Source organism: Corvus cornix, chromosome 1 (genome assembly GCF_000738735.6).
Source record: "Corvus cornix cornix isolate S_Up_H32 chromosome 1, ASM73873v5, whole genome shotgun sequence".
In the NCBI taxonomy this organism is placed as follows: domain Eukaryota; kingdom Metazoa; phylum Chordata; class Aves; order Passeriformes; family Corvidae; genus Corvus; species Corvus cornix.
The window spans coordinates 21,082,266-21,104,767 of record NC_046332.1 but is presented as its reverse complement, the minus strand read 5'-3'; the positions used below and the strand labels follow the sequence as shown (position 1 = coordinate 21,104,767).

Here is a 22,502-nt window from a genome sequence, read left to right as displayed (position 1 = left end):
GAAAGTTAAGGCTCCACTTAGGTTCCCAAGCCCCAAGGTCAAAAGAATTTTATAGCTCTCAAAGTGTTTATTCTTGTCAAGCTCTATATAACCTTATGTCACCCTGGACACATCTTAGGCTTCTACCAAAGTAACTCCTCCTATTTTGGTAGTGTTGGATTCATGTATGCTCCATTTTACTCAGCAGCAATATCAAGGACTGATTTATGTGAGAATAGCCTCTGCCCATCTACTAAGGAAATCTGAAATAAAAACAATTTAAATCAGAAAAATGGGGTAAAACAGAAAAGAACTAACAAACTTCATGTGTCCTAAACTTGAATCAAACTAAGAGGTCATGCACAACTGGATCTCATTTAACCAATACAACATACATTTGGAATTCAGAAATACATTTGTTCTATTTCAGCTTTCTAGTTCTAGGCCTCTGTTTATTATAAATGGAATTGAGACATTTATGCATTATTTTAAAAGTTAAACACAAAAAGGCTGTAAGCACTGTCTTAAGTACTGCATTACAATAACTAGAACCACTTTTCTCCCTCTGTCCTTGCTACTGGCTACAGTTATGCACAAATATTTACCTATACATACAGTTCTGTATTTATTGGAGAGGGGGCAGGGAAGTAAACAACCCAAAGATCAACAAATTTACAGCGCTTAAATCTTTATTCTGCAGAGTCACCTAAAAGTACTAAGGTCTGTGTTCTTTTGTTGAATCCATTTAAGAAATTAGCTTTTTTATTTTTTTTCTTGAGTAATAGTACAGTCTGCTTATACGATAAATTATTAGCAATTATCAAATGTACTATGAGACTTCATAGCAGAATATGCCACTTGAGATTTCATGAAACTATCACTACAAGACAGAACCCAATACATTGCTCTCTTTAATAAATTCTACACAGTTCATCTTGATCACATGCTTTATAAATGCAATTTCTGTGGATTGCAACTATCTTTCATCTAATTAATATTAATCTTCATATTAGAAGCTCTGGAGTTCACTGGCCAGAGCAAATAGAAGCCGGAAATTACGCTCTGTCAAAATGCTTTCAAACAAGTTACCCAGGTTAAAAGTTACCAAGTTAACAATCAAGTTACCAACGTTAAAAGGTACAGAAGCTTCATCCTTACAACTAAAAATAGGTAACTGAACAAAACAGGTTAAAAATAAAGCACTCAACAACTAAAAAACTCCACAAAATAAAGCAGACTATAAAGCAGTGGGAAAGGTTGAAGGGAATACTGTTTAAAGAACATAGAATTTTAGGGACTAAAAGAAAATTTTGCCTTTTCTTCAGGTGCTGGAAGAGAAATTTCCTTAAACCACTTTTTTTGGTGCTTTAGGTCAGTTTTCAAGCATGAAGCAAGCTGTAGGCTACTCAAGCATTTAGTTCATCTCCTAAAAGACCTTCTTAGTAATAGTCCATCCTGTTGACATAACACCCGGAGACATGAAATCAATAAAAGTGTTCCCAGATAATGACACAACTTCAATATTGCTGAGTTTAACGTAATGGTTCTTAAGGCTGATATGTCTCATGCCAGCTGCTGTAAAAAAGCCAAATTAATACCCTTTTGTATTTGTTCCCCTTCCTCACTCAAGGGTTTTGTAAAATTTTTGTTGCAGACTCTGGAGCTGTGGAGTGTCTGAGTCTGCTAAATACATTTCCCCAAGCCCAAGAGACTCCTTGAACAGTACCTGCTGTGGGCAAGACTAACACAAAGAGCTACATGTAACTACACCCTAGGAGATCAAGAAATTCTGTAAATACTTTTCCAGACCAGAGAACTGAAACGCACAACTAAGTCACATTTCTAAACTATGAATCCATCAGATAGCTCAGCAATTCTGAATCCCAAAGGGATCAAAGTTTTACGAGTTACATTACATCCCTAGGAATCCGCAATCTAAAACAGCTTGTATAGGATACATTTGCCTCTGCATTATTTCAACACGTACTCCTTGAACAGGTACCAAAATCACCAATAACTCGAAGCACTGTGCTTTTAACAGGAGCTATTGTATAGCTACTGAAATCACAGAGAATAAGAAAAGCCTTTTTGAATGTATTTCTTACCAGGAACCCTAGGGAGGGAATTTATCAAGACAGAAAAGATGTCTGTTATTACACAGATTTTGTAACATAAATGCAGCATCTAGAGACCCAAAGAAGGGCCTCTGGGCCCAAGAGCATGTTTGTATTTTACTCTGTTAATGCAGGCAGCCCAGCAAAAAAATACTTTCTCTCCTTGCAAATTTTGCCTTCTTTAGCATCCATACTCATTCTTCTAGAGCCTTAGTCCCTTTCAGAAAAGCTCTTTAACAGCTCTGTTTTCACTGGGTTAATCAGTAGGAGGCAAGAGAAGCCTGTTCAACAGAATTATAACAATGAAATATAGGCTTCATGATAAATTTTAATTCTGGATTCTCTCTACTTAACCACCAAAAAAGAAAAAAAGCATGACAACTTTGTACTCCTCTTTGCATAGCATCAATGGCACCAATGAGCCTTCTTCCAGTTCCGATGCTGCATTCAAGTCCGCATTCACCTAAGCGTGTGCCTGACAGCCTTGTGCTCCCAAAGCAGTCAATGGCCTCAGGAGGCTCCTGTAAACTTGCAACCTGCAAGAAACGCACTGAATGCCAAGTCCTTCTACCTGTGTGCTGGGCTTTGCTCTCCAAGCCATTGGTGGAATGGCATCACCCAGCAACAAGTGCAGGAACAACACACATGAGGGGAAAAGCATAATGAAAGAGACAGTGAATGATATGGAAGAGTTGAAAGAGCCTGCAATAACTTGATCTACTTTTTCACCTCATATCATCAAAGATGATTTTAAAAGAAACATCCTCCACTGGCACCATGGTCAATTCATGGCAGTGTGAAAAGTTGAGTCAACAAACCTGTGCAGTTTTTATTCAAACAAGAATTATACTGCTCTGAAAGGGAGTTGATCACTTTGAATAAAATGACTGAACTCACAGTTTAGATTAATACATAAAAAAGAGACAGGGATTCATGTGGAGTCAGACTTGAAGCTCAAAATGTTTCAGCCACACCACTTCCCTGAAGTTCTACAAAAAGAATCTTGCTTTGACCAAATTCAAAGGAAATGGATGAAGTAGTACATAGTGTCACTTTTTCTTATTTTCTAATGACTAAAGACAGATATTTAAAATATGTTCTACATCCAAGCATGTTCACAGGCATGAAACTTAGCACCTTCCAAGGTCCTAAGTCTTCACAGGATTACAACTCACTTTTGCTATTGCATTAATAGTGAAACGGCTGTCGTGCCTCCAGAAATAGCCCAGCTAGACAGGCATATTGTGGGTGGGGGTAGGTTTATAAAAAAATCTCACTGCAGAACTCATCACAAACAAAACAAACCTCCAATCCCAAACTTCTTCTTAAAATACACTCTTATACAGAGCTTTCATGAACTAAGTAACAGTACCTCATTTCATCATGGAGAAAAGATTACTTGGCTATGTATGGTTTATACACAGTAGGGGAAGGCATACAAATTAAATTCTATTCATGTTTGTTCATGGTAAACTCTGCCATGCAAAAAAAAAAAAGACTTTTCATAAAAAATTACCTCCATCCCATAAACAAAATGAAACCACCTCACAAGCAGATACGAAGCACTTGCAAGTTCTCCTTAGAAGCCATTAGTAGTTGAGAGGTGCAGTCATCAACTTCCCAATACAGTGCCCAACATAAAGGGATCTAATTATCCTTAATATTTGGCTAGGAATTTTATTTGTGTCTGCCAAAAAAAGGGAGAATAATGGAATCTGCAAACAATAGGAAAGTTTGAAAAAATATTTCCTCCTGCTGCCAAAAAAAATTAAAACCACAGAGTAATGAAGATATGAATCTCTTTCCACCCATGGTCCCTAGGAAAAGACACATGAATCTGAAGAATGTTGTCTTTAGAACTTTCCCCTGCTTCTCCTCCTTGCCTTCCACATGCATTTATCAGTTGTCAGTATATTTCAGACTGTAAATAAGCCATAATAACCTCCATATTTCTTTTTGCAATATTCAGAAATTAATCTGTACATTTGGATATGAAACCCTAAAACACTTTATTGGTGAAATCAAAGAGATCATCAAGCACAATGCTAGGAGAAATAATAAAGATAAATTAGAAAAATTTTGAAGGACACTATTAATCTGAGAAATAATTAGAGTGAGTCTTCGTCCACTGAGTAATGTCCAAACTCCCACAGATTTCAGAGACAAGGCTGAGCACACAGTGGAGAAAAATCCTTGAAGTCACACGAGTTATTAAAATGTTAAATATCAGATCAGATTTATGAAAGGCAATAAAATTCAGCTTGTCAATTCTGCATATGTTTCATTTCTCCAGGTATCACATGCAAAACTAAGCAGACTACCTCCAAAAAAGCGAACAGTTTTAAGTAATGTAAAATAATAATAAAATCTTTGACAGTGCTTGTACTTCAGTAGATGTTTATTTTTGGAATATGAAAGTAACCTAAAGATTTAGACCCCAGGGAGAATTTCAAAAGCCCAAGCTTCAACAATATCTACATGAAGTAAATGTGACCAAGAGCCTGATTCAGCCAAGCATTTCAATATATCATTAAAATCAGAGTTCTGCTGAAGTCCTTTCCTTTTTCAACAAAAATACACAGGGCTATGTTTTAAGTGCTTTGTTGAACTGAGGCCCAAGTTCTAATTTCCTTTATTTATCTTAGATACAAAATGGCCAAAGGAAGGGGTCAAATGCTGCAATAGATAGGTTATGGGTTTAAGGACACTGGAACTGCTGCTATGAAATGCCATGGGAAGAAAAAGGAAAGAGAAGTAGTTTAACGATGGAAGTAATGGGAGGAATTCAGATAGTTTCAGATAAAGTCTAAACAACTGCCTCAAAGTCTTTTAGCTTATTTTATCTCCTCCTTGCCTCATGTAATCTTCCATCTCTCCAGCTTCTTTCTTTTTTAAGTAAATTCCAGAAAGAATGTGGGCACAAATAACAATACAAAACGATAAGCAGAGACTAGACAAAAGTCACTGCAAACAGCTGCACAGAGCAGCCCTACATTTACAGAAGATGCACCAAATGATTTAGTAAGATTTTCTTTTGGTCTCCAATATCTACAAATCCGCAGTTCCTTCTGCCGTCACAATACTTGCAAATGCACCAATTCTGTGCAAAACGATACGTGGTAACTAAGGAACCAGAAGTCATTTTCAGGGAGGAATGGAGAATAAGACAGACATAGCTGCCTGCCTAAAGGCTTTTTTGTTTTTCTCTTTGGTGTAGTTCATCAGTGCCAGGATTCCACCTACAGATACTGAAAGAAACTGTAAAAAAGCAGTAAAGGAAGGTTTCTTTTAACTCAATTCATTGCCTCAGATAAAAATAAGCTTTTCATGTTATAGTAGTCCAGAACTTGGAATTTTTAATAATATAGTTCCTTAACAGGGCTTGGAATAGCACTGTACTCTGTGATTTAAATCACGACAACATGAGAGAAGGAAGTCAGGTCATTACACACTCAGCTGATGCTCTTCGATAAAGCTGGCTTGCAGAAGGTCACAGATGTGCACTTTTGTATTGCAGAGAAGAATTAATTAAGAAACTAGAAGTTTGTTTTTTGGCCATCCCCAGATGTAAACACAGACTTATAAACAGAAGGACTTGCATTCTCTATTCCCTGCTCCCAGACTACCAGTAAACTTAACACCAGCACTATCTGAGCTGTATTCCTTGCAACTCCAGAACAGAACTAGATTGTGAGGATGATTTTTTGATTACCAGCTTTTGAGAAGTCCTCTTCTTCAAAGCTGCTTATGGCTTAAAACAACTGTTTCATGTGGGAGAACAAAAATGCAGGCAATTTTCATATAGTCTACAGAAACAGGGTGTGTGCAGGTGAAGGGAAAGTTGCAGAAAAACAAAACAATTGCAAAGAGAAGGAAAGAAAAAAACCCAAACCCCAGGACAGAAACAGTAGTTCTCACCCCTGAGGATTTATATGCTTGCATACACACATGCATATGTAAAAACGAATGCATTCACATTTAACTCCTACCTACCTTCCAGTGAATAACTTCCCTGACTCCCCCTGCTAATCAGAACTGGATACCGCAGTACCTCCACAGCCTGCTCTAAGACAGCACCTTGCACCTGCAGTTGTCCTGTCATTTTAAACAGAGTCCCAGCAGAAAGGCTGAGTCTGTAGCAGAAGATATTCCCCACATCAGGGTCACCTGGATGAGCTTGTGCTTCAAATGATCCATATTGGCATAATACTTTTGAGAAAAACTAGACGAACTGTTAGCTTCCAAAAACATTAGCCAAGCCACTGAATAGGTCAATATCAGCTAAAGAACAGGTTATTTTGTTTTTGTTTGGATTTGATTATTGAATCTCCCTAGAATAGCAAATGAAATATTATCCTGGTCTGTCCATTGGTATATTCAAATAAGATGCTTTCTATCTCCAAAACCATTTGGGAAGGGTTAGTATTAAATAATTTGAAAGTTTTCTGATGAGGCACCCAAGTCTGAACTTTCTCAGAAACTGACAGAGAGGACACAGCAGGATCACCCATACAAATAAGCAGCACAGCTCTGAGGAAGTCTTTACTCAGTAACAACGCAAGGAGTTGCTTAGAATTATCCAACTAAAGAATAAGTACCTTTTTCAGGCTATACTTAGGGTAGATGTACGCAAGATAGCTAGAAGATGTCTGTCTTGTAAATGAAATGCAAATATCTTAATCACCATTTGTCTTCATACCTACAGACAACACCCCCAAATAAGTAACTTGCCTTATGTTAGCATTATGTTCAATATGACAAAACACACTAAAAGCAGGCAGAGAACAGCTTAAGCTATAGAGACGAAGACTAAAATTCAAATGCTGCAAATTAATTGTGGATGCACCTACTTTAACACCCTACACTTTAATAGCCTTTCAACGGTCTAATTTACCCATCAACATAAAAGGAGTTTATTTCACTGACTCCCATTAACCCTTAGTGGATTTTCAGTAACAAATTTTGTGCCTATTTCCAGTATTTCTTCCTTCTGTCCTCAATGTTTATTCAGGGTGTACAGAAAAGAATGGGGAATACAAGAGATACATTTTAAGTTCTTCAATCTAAATCTTAGTTTTTGGCTTTCTGCCTCTTTCCTAAATATTAAAACAAACGACTCATTTCTTTAAGACCTTCTTACTAAAAATAGTTGGTTGGACTGCTTAATTGTGTTAGCTGAAACACAAACACACGAAAAAGGAAAGGGGTTGGTAGAAAAAACATTGAAGAGAAAAAAAAAAAATCAGATTTCATCTGGCCTTCCCATCATCACTTAAGAGAATTGTTTAGTAGTTACATCATCAGGAAATAAAATACTATCCTCCAAGGACCCCGACTCTTTACAGAAGGAAAAAAAAAAAAAGGAAGGCTCAAAGTTCATATCCCACTCAGAGGAGTTCGGCTAAAGTCACATTTTCTGTCATATTGGAGAAAAAAAAAAAAAAAAAGGAAAGGAAAACATTAAAAGGTCCCTTAGAACAACTAATTAAAAAGGTTACTTGGAATTCAGTTTTTCCGTTTTCAAACTCCAGGCTGCGGGACTAAGTGGAAAACATTGTACATTGTACCTATTCAGTAACAACTTCTAACGACTTCATTATCAGTGCTAGAGGGGAACTGCCCTAACCCAAACCTTCCGCACATTCTTCTTGGCCCTGAGCTGGTGGACGAACGCAGCGTTTCACACAGCGCTGGGCTCGGCCGGAGCCAGCACCCGGGGCCGAGCCCAGGGCGGGCAGAGCTGCCCAGAGGAAAACGAGCTGCCCAGAGGGGGACGAGCTGCCCAGAGGGGAACGAGCTGCCCAGGGCAGCCGAGGTCTCCAGCGCCGAGCCGCCCAGGCTGCGGCCGCCGGCGGAGAGCACCGGGCAGCGCGGCGGGGCTGCACCGCGCCTTATATGGCAAGGCGCTGACGTAATGCTGCATAGGCTCGGGCGGCCGCGCGCCCATCCCTCATTGTTTAGCGGGAGCGCTGGAATGCTCGCAGCCCCGATGCCACCGCGCAGCGCCCGCGCCGTGCAGCACCAGCTCACCCGGGAGTGCTATAGCCCGCCAGCGCAAGGTAAGGCAGAGGGTGGGAAGCAAGCTTCTTCTGGCAAGCACTGGCGCTTCTGGCTTTTTCCTATCGAGATACTTTTTTTTTTTTAAAAAGTCACTTCCAAAAAAAAAAAAAAAAAAAAAAAAGAGGGATGAGGACTGAGAAACAATGAAATACCCCAAAATAGCACCAGGAGATCTAGAAGATGTCTGGCTAGTCATGTATAGGGTGACTATTTCAAGCGTTAAAAACTGCCTTTAAAACAATTCCTACAGAGGCAACAGATGAGGAATTAACGTAACATTAAAGAAAAGGAGAGAGTTATGAATTACACACACTTTCCAAATGGTCGGATAAAATCATAACTGCATTTAAAGCTGTGGAAGGAGTCCAACAGTATTGTAATATATTAGGTAGAGCTACTGCCTCTCTTTCTGCTGTATTTACATGCATATGCTATGTATTAGTCGACATGTACGCACACATGTCTCTAAGCATTTACTATACTTTTGAACAACTTCTCCAGTAGTTTACAGAGCGATGCGTAAATTGCCACAAACATTACTTTGCAATAAGATTATGCTATGTCTGAAAGAGAGAATTGCAACTAGTTTAATTACTAACAAACTTTTCAACTCCTACACACTGCTTCCCTCTTCTGTGTCTTGCGTGCAAGTGTCAAATCACAAGAGGGCAGAACTGTCAGATTTTGATGAAAAAAACTTTAAATCCTGGTCTAACACACAATGATTGTGAGAATCAGAAAACACACTGCTCTCTTCAAGGCTTATTCTGCAAGATGCTCAACAGTATTGCAGTTATTAACTCCAGAAAACAGGGAGTGAAAAACAGCTCTGACAAGGCACAAAGCACCTTGAAAGATTAGACTTCAGTGTGTTTGTAACTCACACCTGCTTAGTATGCAAAATTACACTGTCCTCTCCGTTAATTAAGGGCCAAACCCTGTCAAATCCTTGTTTATAGGAACTGCAATTAAGTCAATTGTACTGTCCTACTTGCAAATTGGAACTACTGAGCACTGCTCTTCAGAGTCCTCTGTGTAATTTAAAATGTTAGAAAAGTTAGACCTTAAGACCTTTAAACTCGAACTCTTCTTACAGGTAAAACACGTTTTTGTGGTATGTTTTCCTTTTCCTTAATACAAAATTAAATCAGCATGAAATTTTAGGAGAGAAGTAAGGGTTCCTCTTCCCTTTATTTGATGTTTTAAATCCTGCAAAATCCTTGTTCAGGTATATATTTAGGAAAAATCAAAGCTGATAAAAACATATGCATTGTTAAGTATCATGCATACAGGGATTTAGAGGCTGAGCCAAAATATAATGTGTGAACTTTTTCATAACTTCTTTTGGCTTTAAACATGGAGAAAATATGAAGCAGTTATTTTCAACATGCTTCTAAAAATGTTAATATAAAGAGACATTTCATTTCAAAGGTAACTCAAGTACTTGCATATTATGAACCTTGGCAATTAGATAAAAGTCACATCCATGTTTCCAACATAATCTCTTCTGTAACAAGCAAAATTTATACCTCTGTTGATGAGAGAATCAGGGAAGAGGGCACTGTATGGTGTATATATAGACTGAAAAGAATCCTAGCAACCAGAACAAATGTAATTTCATAGTAGAAAAACAATACCCCATATCAGTATCCTGAGCCCCTTCTTCTCGCTGTTCTGTCATATCTGCAGAGTCCTGGCAGTTTTAAAATGATTACTTAGTCTTCTAAATATCCAGTGTCAAGTTATGAAGTAAAAATCTTAGCTGCGTTATGAACAGATGCTTTAGGAACCAAAGTTAAGGAACAGCCCTCAAAAGGTGTCTAAGTAGAAAGGATAAACTGAAGAAGTCGAAAGACTACAATATGACAAAGAATATTAACAGGAATGCTACATATGCAATATATTCAGTAAAAACAGTAAGCAGAAAAAGAAGAAAGTCTCCCCATAGGTAAGAGACAATTTCAGCTGCTCCAAATCCAACAAAGAAGGGTAACTTCTATCACTGATGACTGCTTTAGCAGTATCTAAAGTACCATCTGTACTGTGAATACTGCTAGCCTAATACAAATCATAGCATCTATGAAAAGTCAGAACTATATTTCTCATAGTCTGTCTTCCTTAGATTAAAAGGAAAAAAACCCCACACTCTTCACTTAATACTTACAGGACCAATTTTGCTCTCATTTATACTGGTAAAACTCCAAAATAATTAGACGGAGGTGTAATGATTACGCCTCTCTCACTGCTGTTTTTCCCCCCCACCACCTCTGTATTATACTCCTTTGTTATATCAGATTTCTTAACACGTATTGGGTATTAACTGATAGGTATTCTTAATTTTAAGTGATTAAAACACTAGCATCATTTAAAGGAGACAGTGAAAGAAAATATCACGTAACTCAGTTTTAAACAATTGTATTTCTTCATCTAAATTTCTTTTTATAGTAATTTTTCACAACATCTAATGTGAAAACATTTTAAGAACAAATATACCCTCCAGAAATGAAAGTCAACTTCCTATCAAACTGCATTGACCCTTTGTTCCTTTCCCGTCACTTCCCCTTCCTCCACTGACAAACCTGCTGACAGCACTTTTTAGAGATTTTACCTAGAAGACAAGGGATCTAACTTAAACTTAGTTTCTGTTCCTCATCACTATTAGTAAAATCAAATTATTTCTTGATTTGTGCTGAGCAACATCATTTTCATAGTATTTACCTAATACTACAATGAATTACCAAATTTACCCTTGTCATAGGATTAAAAAAAAAAAGCCTGGTTTTATTCCCAGTGAGTTTCCCCTCTGTGGCAGATCTTAAAAGACTTCTTCAGGAAAAATTCTTTACCACACGTAGTTTAGCATGGGCAAGTAAACAACTCCAGCTCCTCTGGACCTTTCCTACAAGCAGCTGTTCTCAAATCCTGGGTGTGGTACTACCTGAATACAGTTCATTAAAAAAAGCAATTAAAATATTTAAGTCAGAGAATCCTAAGGAGTTTACAATGTAGGAAAACATATCTTTAAAAACCATTGTACAAAACTGTAATTCTGTCTCATTAACAGTTTCCCTCAACACTTTATCTTGTCACCAAGCTGATTTGAACTTAGAAATTATGTCTTATCAATAATTTTTAATTGCTTAGTGTTTTTCTTTCATACTGAATGGATTCTGCCATGGCACCTTTAGGGTTTAGGTTGAGCTTTCTGATGTAGTTGAAACCTTGATTAGTTCAACCATTCACTAAACTGTATTACTCGGCTCCAAGAAGGTAAAAATCGCTGCTGAAAAATCCTAAATATAGTGCCCAGTCTTGTGATGTAAGTGAAGTAATGGACAGTTTGACTCTTAACACCTCTCAGTACATTATGCTGATTTTGAGGTTTGCTGTGTTTTCTGGCAGCAAGACAAAAATCACTTTGATTGCATGTCCAGTGCACCATGTGGTTCCTGAAGTTCTGTAGCTGCACTCACACCGATGCACCAATGGAGCACTCTCAGGCAGTTAAAGCTCACTTCTCCAGAGTGTTCACAATTTCTAGCAGTATTTGAAGATTTTCTGAGGCAGTGTGTGGCTGCCAGTTAAAAACAGTACAAAAAACACCTCCCAAAGCAACTGTTCCTCACCAGAGCTGATGTGACTGTGAAGAGGTGAATGCTCATGCAAACAGTGAATGTTGGCTGAACACGCAGCAACATCATTGTATAACCCCCTCCTTTAACAGCAGTATGGAAATATTGGGGGTGAAAGTTCAACCCAACCTTGCTAGGTAACATTTCCACACAACTCAAAACCATAACCTTGCACATTCAAGCTGATAAATGCATGTACTTTCTGCCTGTTGCAAAAGTCACCCCTGCTGCTGCAGCTCATGGTGCAGGTGACGATGACGTAACACAGCTGCTTGGCTTCAGCCTCAGGCTGGGCAGGTGACCACCAGAGACTGGCTGCTGAAGCAGAGCAGCAGAACTTGAGCCATTCTGCTTCACGCTGCATGCTCAAAGAAGCTGAGCAACCAGAGCCCACAACCACTTAACTGCTCATGCCCAAACTTCCCAAACCTTTATAGACGTATGTCAGGTAGGGTACACAAAGCTCTAGTGAACGTGACTGAAAACGTGGATGGGAAAAAACCCACTCTTGACAAGAAATACACTCATTTGCATACATGTCAGGGATGTGAAACAATACCTCAGACTTCATTATCCTTTATAGATTTCCACAGGCCTGGGAAGGAACACAACAATTGCACTTAAGTGATGCATAGAGTTCTTAAAAGCTGTCTTAAACCTAATACGCAAAGCATTTTCTTTCAAATTCATTGCAGTTGCAGACAGCTGATTTAAAACTTTGTCTTTTTTTTTATTAGAGACACAAAGCTTATCTAGTGTTTGCATAGCAACTATCGTGATGACAGAGTAAGAGAATGAGGAAAAATTTTTAGAAATGAAGCAGCATGATGCTACTACCATAAAAAAACCACATAAAACTGGCTGCTTAAAAATGGAAAGTAATACACTCATAAAACATTTTAATTACACATTGAATTCTAGCACATGGCCAAAACTATCCAAGAGTTAAGTTTAAGCTGACTGAATTCTGTCAACTTTCAATGGATTTAATATTTTTTTTTGTACAATTTCTACAGCTTTCAGTCATTAAGTCTAATTATGAAGAAAATTAGGAAATTTTATCACATGTAAGTTTGGCCTACCTGAAACTAATGTCACCCATCACATTCCCAAACATGATTCTATTCTACTTAGCCACAAACAGGTTTCTGAGAAGAAGCCTAATAAATGCCACAGTTGTTTTTGTTTTCTACTTCAAAATGCTACTCCCTGGTCAAGCACATTCTACATCTCAGTAGAGCCATTCTGTTACAGATCCATACCAAGAAAAAGGAAAGTGATTTATATTGGTTACTTGAACCTGAGGGTGTAACAACTCCACGTTTGGGGCAGCCAATCCTAATCTAAATATTTGAAATCCAGTATTGAACACACTAACTTGGATGTAGGGAGGTGTTAAAAAAAAAAGCAATGCTCAAGTGTTAATGCTTAAAGCTGAAACATTTTTCTTAACTTGCAAAATACTACTATATACTCTTTCATGTAAAGAGAAAAGTCTTTTAACTAGCAGCCCATTATTGTTCCCAAACTAAATACTTTGCCTTACATGAATTGCCTTACATGAAAAGGCCACCATGAACCTTGGCAGCCCTAAAACCTCTACAATCTGTGTTTCTGAAGACTTACCTAATATATAAGTGGGCATGTCCATTTGTATGCATATGAGTAAGCAGAGCAGGGCGATAAAAGCCTCTGCAGCAAAGTCAGCAAGTACAGCTTCACTACAGGCCAATTCCAGATGACAAATAGCTGCCTATGAGGGCGGTGCAGGGACGACACCAACCGGTGCAGAACACTTGGGCTTGTGCTGGGAGATGTACACATTGGTTCCCTTTTGGGAAAGCAGCAGACAACAGCTGACAGGAATAGTCAAGCTTACATACTTTGCTAACCCATATAAAGGAGAAGGGAGGAAAATGTAACCTGGTATACAAAGGAGCAGCCACTTTGGAAAGGGTCTGCTTGTCCCTGCTTTGTTCCCACCCACCACTTTGAGCTCTATAGGATTACTGTCATCTCAGTAGATAGCAAAGGTTCCCTACTTCAATCAGGATTAACCGGGTGTGAAGAATCAGAAATTGAGACTGGTAACCTTTTTTAACTTACAAATGACACACTCCTATATCTAGAGTAAAGCAGTTAACTAAACTTGCAAGTTCTGTCTAGAGATAACTCTTTTATTTTCAGCATTTGAAGCCACATTATAAATTAATGATAAAAGCTAAAATGTATTATATCAGAAACATACTGTACATGAAAGCATGCTACAGCTCCTTCATTTTCAGTGACATCTGAAACAAGAAACTATAACCTGAATACCACAGACCATCAGCCAAGAAGCAAGAAAAGAGATCAAGTAGGGCATGTAGCGAAACATCATATAACGATACTGAGTTGTAAATCAACTTGGGGTACACTAACAAGGCACAGAATGTTCAACTGAATTCACAGTTCCTTAAAGAACAAGGAACACAAAGTCTTCATATGAAGGGACAAGGGAAGCATATATACATGTGACCCTCCTCTTTCCTGAAAGAGCCTTTTCGTAAGACAGTTTCTGAAAGGCAAAGAACACTGGAAAACAACTAAAGATGGAAAAAGTAAGTATCTCTCTTGGCTTTAGGAAGACTGCTCAGACCAATTTTAGAAGAGTTTAAGAAATCATTGATCACAGAAATGCTAGAACTAGTTAAATCCACTTTTTTCATCCCAACCCAAATGTAGGATTTTTTCCCTAGGAAATAGCAAAGCATTTATTTTACAAAGCAATCAAGTTACTCCAGCTGCTGAACACACACGCAAGTAGCTAAAAAAACCAAAACACCACAACCACCCTAAACACTGTTATTGGCACTCTGAGTGGACATACAACAAAAGGATCAAATTTCTTTTACTCTCAAGCAGGGAATTTGATCTTCAACACAGTGAACAACCAAGGCTGCACAAAAATGGAAAAATCTTACTTTAACACATCATAATCAACAGACCTGAGAGAACAAGATGTTCTTCAGTTAAACAATTCATCACAGGTGAAGAAGCTACTTAAACTATCATTTGCTATTGAACTATGTGAATTAAATCTGTGAAGTAAACCTTGGTTAGAACTATAACCATTAAAAAAATTCTCAAGCGTATCATCTTTAGGTCTCCAATGGAGCTTCCTGTCCTGTAGTCTAAAACAATGTGTTAGTCCTCTTTGAAGAGGATCAGTTTGGAGAAACCACGTAAACTCAAATGCTGAACAAGAGCACCTTTGCTCAGGATTAACATGTTTTAGACAAAACATGCATTGACTTTGCACCTTTAGATAATTCACCAAGTGCTCCCAGGTCTGTGTGGCCAGAGGCCTACAGGGAGAAGAGAAAATACAACTTCCAAACATTTAGCAGGTTTAGAACAGATAGCAAGAAAATCAATTATCTCCCAGGTCACTAAGTCACCAGAGCTATAGAAGTTCAATACCTAGAACTGTACCCAGAAGCAATTTGTAATGCATCAGAAATAGTTCCCATGCAATTTCCAAAGGTCACGGAGTGCAAACCAGGAAACTAGCAGGAGTCTTTATCACTTGTAGCTTCAAAGCCAAGTTTAGCCAGTTAACCCTGCCACAATGCATTGCCTACCAGCTCTCTCACCTGTATCTCCAAAATGAAGTGCTGGCCAAGTCTTAGAGAAAATGGACACCCTCACATTATCAGGTCTATGGGGAAAAGGTGCATGTTTAGCTTCAAAATGAAACTTCAAAATGAAAAAAAATTTAATATTAACACTGTTGCTGTTAACATTATTACTTACAGTCTTGGCTACCAGAAAAAGTTGCAACTTTTTAGCAAACCTGATAAAAGCCTCAACTGCAACGGCTTCATGCAACCTAGCATCAAGGAGAATTTAAATACTTCAAGCTAAATTTGTAGTAACAATTAAGATTTATGTTTTCTGACAAAAAAGAAGGAACGGGGTGCCACCCAAGCCCAGTTTCAAACACTTAGAGTTTATTAAAAACATACACAGAGCTACTTAAGGAAATAAGCACACCAGAAAAAGGGCTTACTTTTGTCTTAGGTTGTATGTATATAATAAAGATTTTATGGATATTAACAGAACAGAACCCTCAAAAAGTCATGGAATTTGAATCCTCCTGCAAAGCAGTGACTCCACCTGTATCATTTCTGAGGAATGTTTGTCTAATTGTTTATAACCAGGCCCATTCCTCCAAATAATGGCAAACTCTCAGTCTTCCCTGACAGTCCCATTCAGCACAAAAGTATCTTTATTTACCGTGTTTAATCTACGTGGTTTAAATCACAATTTCAGCACATAAATTATTGTCTTGTACACTGAGCATGAAGAGTGCATAATAAAGTTTGCAGAAAAGTTCCACCTGTCTAGAAGCAAGTGGCCACTGAGCAGCTTATCCAGGGCTGGCAGCATGAGTAGGATGCCTTCAGTTCAAAAGACTGAGTGTGCATGGCAGTATGGAAAGTTCTAAATTTTACCACTGCTGATGACTGCTAATATAAGGCCATGGTTAGCATAAGAGATAGGCACTGTGCCTACTCTGCCCGTTGATGAAAATGCAGCCCCAAACATTTATTTTTATATAAAATGTGTGTTAAAATTGTTTTAGAGAACATCCAGTTCCTGTAAATGTTATGGGAAAATGACATTTACGACTAACCAGTCTCCTCTGTGTAACATGATGTGTTATTGTTGGCTGAGTGCCATTTTCTGTCATACCAAAAATATTAACTAATTGAAGTTAAAAAAAAGTTTCTGTAAGTTGGATCCTTGCACAATTATGCCCAATTCTGGTCAAAATAGCAGCACCAGCACTGCCTCAGGTGAATCAGATACTAGAACAGCACCTATTTTCCCATCTGCACCCCCCCTAAAAACATTCTATTAAAGAGTTCCACCTTAAACCTACACACTATGATGTTACATACAGAATAAATTTTTTTTTAAATCACAAGATTTATCTATAGAAATTGCTTAAAGAAAACTCAGACTGTTCTCTTAATATAAGATAGTATCATTAAATTGAAGTGTAAAAATATGGCATAAGGGTTACAAACTTACACTGAGCTGAAGGAACTGACTCCTTCAGAGAATCAGAACTTCTGCAAACTCCTCAATCAACTGAAGGACGCAGAGTAAATAGCCAAGACAAAAACCTCCAAATATTACTCTTCCATCAATAGTAAACACAGCATGGCAGTGATAGCAAAGAAGTATTTGCCTTACACAAACCAAACACACATGGCTGGGATCATCACTGCTAGTAGCAGCCTGACCAGAACTATCCACAATTTGGGCAAGCTGCACTCCCTTGTTTGTGCCTAATCTTTCCATGGGGAGTGGGGTGAAGACAGGCAGGGCTCCAAAAGACAGTTTTCAGGAGCTAAGCTAACTCTTACCAGAGTTCTTCACTTGGTAAATCCTAGCAGGAGGCTGCAATGGTATGGATTCCTAGTACTGACACTCCCAACAGAAACTGCAAACCCATCCACCTGCCCACAGGGTGGATTAAGCCATGTCCTGTTCATCTCTGCAGTAGTGAGTGTTTTACAACACTGGTGATTTTAAAAACAGCTCAGTAACTGTGGTCAAGCAATAGTGTTCCATCAGGAATAATGCTTAAAGTATATGAACCTGAATTATGGTTTAGGTGTAAAGACACATGATTTCTCCCATCAATTGAACTCGTTAGCATGTAACATCAAATATCAAATGCAATAATTTCAATGATGCTGTTGTTTAAAAATCACAAATTATAAAAAGCAGTAGCTGTGTTGGTTTATTTTGTGTAATTACTGCACTTAAAACCTATTTGGATTAATAATTCTCAAAATCTATTAGAGTAAGTTAACACTGCTTTTCCATTTTAATAAATCTGAGGATCAGGCACAAATTTCACTTGCTAAAGATGAAGACAAGACAGAAGCAGGACCTGGATTAGTAACTGAAAAGTTCTGCCTCAATCTTGTTGCTTTGACCCCTATACCACATCTCTTGTGGCTCATCTTTCCATTTCCTTCAGAAAGCTTTCCATCTGCAAAACTATAATTTGCTGGCTGACGTAAATTTGAAGAGTTCCAAATTCTGGTGTTCCATCTGAAATTACTGGCTTTATTTCTGATTTTACACACAGTGTGGTGGGAGACACTGAGAGAGATAGGGGAGGAAGGGGAAGGTGGTGAATATGCACTACGGTAACATAAAAAAAAAAATCCTGAGTTACTAACTAACAAAACCCAAGTGCTACTCCCATGAGCTGGTTACCTTATTGAGGTATTTAGATTCAGAACAGAAGAGAATTAAGTCATGCTGCATTCACAATCATATGGCATTGAAATGCCAACAGTAATAGATACCTTCAAAGAATACCTGAAATAGCTGTTAAATCTAGAAAGGGGAGAAGAAAGCAGAGGGCATCTCAAAAGCGGTGATACATCAGAGTCCAGCTCACAATTCATTGTGCCATGTTTTCTAATAAGCTGAACGCTGGGACTCAGAGTTTTTAAAGCTAACTTCAAGTAAAGCTCATTAATATTGTGATCTTCTCAGGTTCGTGTTAATTTAAAATTTAAAAGGATAAGTCAAGTCAAAAAACAAACAAAATCAAAAACCTGCCAACAATTTAATAGGACAGCATCTTCTTCACTCCCACCTGAAAATCCCACTCCCACCTCCCTATCATAATCTCAGGCTCTGCAGATGGCTGCCATTATAAGATTAGAAATGAACATCAGAATTAGTAATTACCACATTGACATTCAAATCTTTACTGCCACAGAAAGCATTAATGCTTTTTACACAAGACTGATGTTTTGATAGGTGACTTCCAAGAACATCTAGATACAGAAAGAATGTAATTCAAGATAGAAAATTTTTTTCTTAAACTGACATTTCATAATAAAACTGAATTTTAGTGCTGAAGCAAAATTACTCAAACTGGAAGTTAATCCAGTCTTAAATCTTAAATTGCCCAATATAAATTTGCTAAAAGTTTCTCACACCATTTACTGTCACCAAATTTACGCAGGATTTCATAACATTTATGAGTGCAAATATCCCTATATCACCAGTAAGAATTTTCATCAGCTTACTAGTTGTGAAATCATGGTCACAGACCTTAGTGTTCCAGAAGAATTGATTTTTAAAAGCATATACTATCTGCATATGTGTACTCAGCATCACAGCTAAATACATCTGGTTATCCATGTGAAATTTTGCCCGTTAACCCAGAACTGGCAATACCATTCATCTTCTATGACTTTTATTAAGACCTGTAAAGCAAGTCAGCATTTTAAGCATCAGATAAAACTGTAATTACTTTGTGACAGTCTATGGAGTAATAAGAACTCACACCCCTCTTATTAAAAGTTCTCATTTTATAAAATAAATTTCCTTATTGGGAAATTTGCCTTACACACTCTCTTGCAGTCGAGACACCCTTTGTGGAGGTTTGCATCCTAGCATAAACTAATTCTTTGAAATTTACAGATGCAAATTAATGTAATGGAAAACAAATTTTAAAATAAGTATTCACATTCTGTTGGGAAGTGGTGACTGATTCAGATAAAGCCAGCAGATTACACAACAGCTATGGTATGCTGTTGCTGCTGTAATTTCAAAGGCTTTTGACTTTCTTTATGACAGGGGAAAAAGAAGCATTAATAAAGATAATAGAGAGCCATAAAAAAAGCTTTTTTTATATGTCTTCATAAAAACTGCACATCAATAAATAGAACTGTAGGCAAAGGAAAAGAAAAAATTTTAAAAATGCATAGCCACCCCAAGACCAGAAATACTTTAACAAACCCACATTTTGTTTCAATGAACTGTGGAAGGCACAGACTGGCTTTCTTACAAAAATAAATATTTAACTGCATTGGTGTCAAAAAATTACAACAACTTGTAAGATTTACCAGAAATGATGAAGCATGTTTCCTCTCTTATTAAAGGCCAGACCATGTCTTATTGCTAACTGGGAAGAGTGCCTCAAAGGAAGAGGCATGACTTCATCCACATTTAAAAGCTTTCAGCTTAAAGCTTTTATTTGCTTTGTACCAGGGAAATTCAAGCATATGTCCAAAAGCTTTGGAAGCAAGTCTCCCTTGTGTAATAATCTGTAGAACCTCTTGTAAGCCACGTCTTTCATCTGTGGAAGGGTGAAGAGCATGACCTTGTTAAAAATACGTATCTTCATGATTAAAAAGAAAAAATCATGGAAATTAAAAACCACAGTCATTTCTGCAGAATGGTCTGATACAGATATTGACAATATATACATTAAAAACTCCACAGCACTTCAGTGAGAGGAAAGACAAAAGCTGAGCTTTACAAGCCATCATCTATTTCACTTGCATCCTTAGAAGACAGCCTTTTCTAAAATTACCACTACACCATTGCTTAAACAAACAAACAAACATCATTTTTATTCTTATTATTCAAAGAATAATGATTCATTCCAGAACAAAATAAAAAAAATTGAAGTACAAGAGCGTTGCAGTCTCAGTCTCCCATACTTTCATTGGTTTCTGTGGAACTCAAAGAAAAAGTTGCCCCCTTAGAATCCTGTAAAAACATAAATTAGACAATATCCATGTAAGAGAGGTCACCCCAGGAAAATGGAAAGTCCCTCTTAAAGACAAAATGTTATGACATGACACCAGGACAGTGAACTGTTATGGGAGTCCCCACATCTGGTAGAGAATACAGTCATGTTGCCAAATAAAATGTAGTGTAGCTGAAGCTATATGCACTTGGAAAAAATGAGGAAAACAAGACAACACAATTGAATGCACGGCGTTAATACCAAGAAACTGTAGCCTGCATACTGAGGGAAGCAGCTACCATGAACAGAGGAAAGCTGAGAAATACAGTTTCTTCCAGGAAATAAAGGAGCAATTAACTGGTATGGCAAATAAGTACAATTTTAAGCCACAATAAAGCAATAATTTATAACAGAAGCTCCCAAGAAAAAGTAATAAGACACTGCCCTGACTCTGTTTAACTACCTATCAGTCATGTTCATAAAAACAATTTCCAATGTCTGTTTTTGCTGGCTGCAATTCAGAAAGGGTTGTTGTAGTCCTGTGAAGTCAGCTGCTTAAAGTTGTGTGAAAGCTTTGTCTAAATGATACACCTACCTTTGCCTAATACAAAATTACATGATCATGAAATTCAGCTGGCAATGAAAAGAATAAAAATATTTTATTGGATAGGGGAGCGTCTGTTCTTTTTTTAAAATTATTATTTATTTAAGCTAACTTTTTTGACGTTTGCATATTTTCAGTGAAATTGCTCTGTCAAATACTCCGGGTACTGTTCTTCAGGCAGACAATATTTTGGATGAAGTTAACACAAAGTATGTTTACCCTGTCACTAAAGTCACTAAGTGCTATTATCAGTTAAAGCACTTCTTCAATTAAGCCAGCTGACTTCTTAATTCGAATAAAATACATAACCAAGCATTGACCTGCAGAAGTCAGGTTCCAAAAAAAAAGCTGACCAAAATTAAGCTAATTAATTTAAATTAATTAGCAACCAAATAAATAACACCAAAACCCCCAAACATTTTAGGGTTCTCTTCCATTCCTAAGTGCATATGTGCAGACATAGTCACTGTGACCTACTGAACCATGAAACAGGAACTCAGCAGCCAAGGAAAATCTGCAAATATTAACAGACTCCCAGCTGACTTCTTACAATATCAATTTTTACTCTATCCAAGAAATCACCATCTATTCAGCACTGTTAAGGGTATTTTCTATATAGGAATATACGACTAAACATACAGTTATCAAAAGCGTGTGAAAAAACATAATGACACAGTATCAAAAAATATACCATGCTTAATACATCCCTTTTTTCTTTCTGGAAACACATTAAAATCCTTTAACTCCCACTTGCTGTGCTATGCTCTTAACTTCAGTCAAGTGATTTTATAGAAATATTTTTAAAAAACAAAATAGTTCTCAGTCATTACAAATATTTGCTTGTGAGTCTGTCTGAATCTTAAAACTATGTTTTATCTTTTGAATGAAGGAATCATTTCTAATTACACAAAGTCTTTTGGCATGACCAAAGAAACAGACTCTCTTGAAAATCCTTATACAACAATCCAAGTACCAGTAAAATAGGGACTTTTGTTCAAATAGCCCATGCAACACAGACTTGATCAGACTTGACTTGATTGCCAACTTATTTTATTTATTATTTATGCACAATTATCTTACTTGCATCACAAAATATATATACAGCATCTCTGTGAAAATTGCAATTGTTTGTTACTATTTGGCCTAAGAGCTTCTTTCCAAAGCAACTTAAGGGGCGTGAGTTGCTGGATCATTACAGTTTCACTTGGCCAGAGAGATATCAACTAGCTAACATGGAAGTGTTGGGTAAGACACTGATTACCTAAGGTATTAATGACCACAGCTAAATTTGCCTTACAAAAATAAATTACGGTGAAGAAAGCTAAAATAAATCAAATGCTAGTAAGTCTAAGTAACTATATTAATATGTCTTAACTTCATGAACACACAAAACCTGAGTTCATTCCAAATGAAATTGTTAGTTGTGCTTCTGTTATGGTTTTATAGCTATGGCAACGGTAAATCATCAATTGAACTTCACTACTAAAGCATTTAGAGACAAGGGTGGGGAGGGAAAAAAGATTTTTACACTAAAAAAGAATTAGAACTGAAAG

General features: G+C 37.4%; 2 protein-coding genes across 6 annotated transcripts in view; one reads left to right on the top strand and one right to left on the bottom strand.

The window, feature by feature from the left end:
- Positions 1-22,502, bottom strand: part of CMSS1 (cms1 ribosomal small subunit homolog) — a 225,447-nt gene that overhangs the window by 178,886 nt on the left and 24,059 nt on the right. The gene's annotated exons all lie outside the window — the stretch shown is intronic.
- The window catches only part of FILIP1L (filamin A interacting protein 1 like), a 189,356-nt gene that overhangs the window by 145,467 nt on the left and 21,387 nt on the right, over positions 1-22,502 (top strand). The window contains exon 1 of one of the 5 annotated variants that reach the window (XM_010395913.4): positions 8,033-8,152. The exons of the other annotated variants lie outside the window; for them this stretch is intronic. The gene's annotated coding sequence lies outside the window, so the exon portion shown is untranslated. Of the gene's footprint in view, positions 1-8,032; positions 8,153-22,502 lie in introns of those variants that run through there. 5 annotated transcript variants of the gene reach the window in all.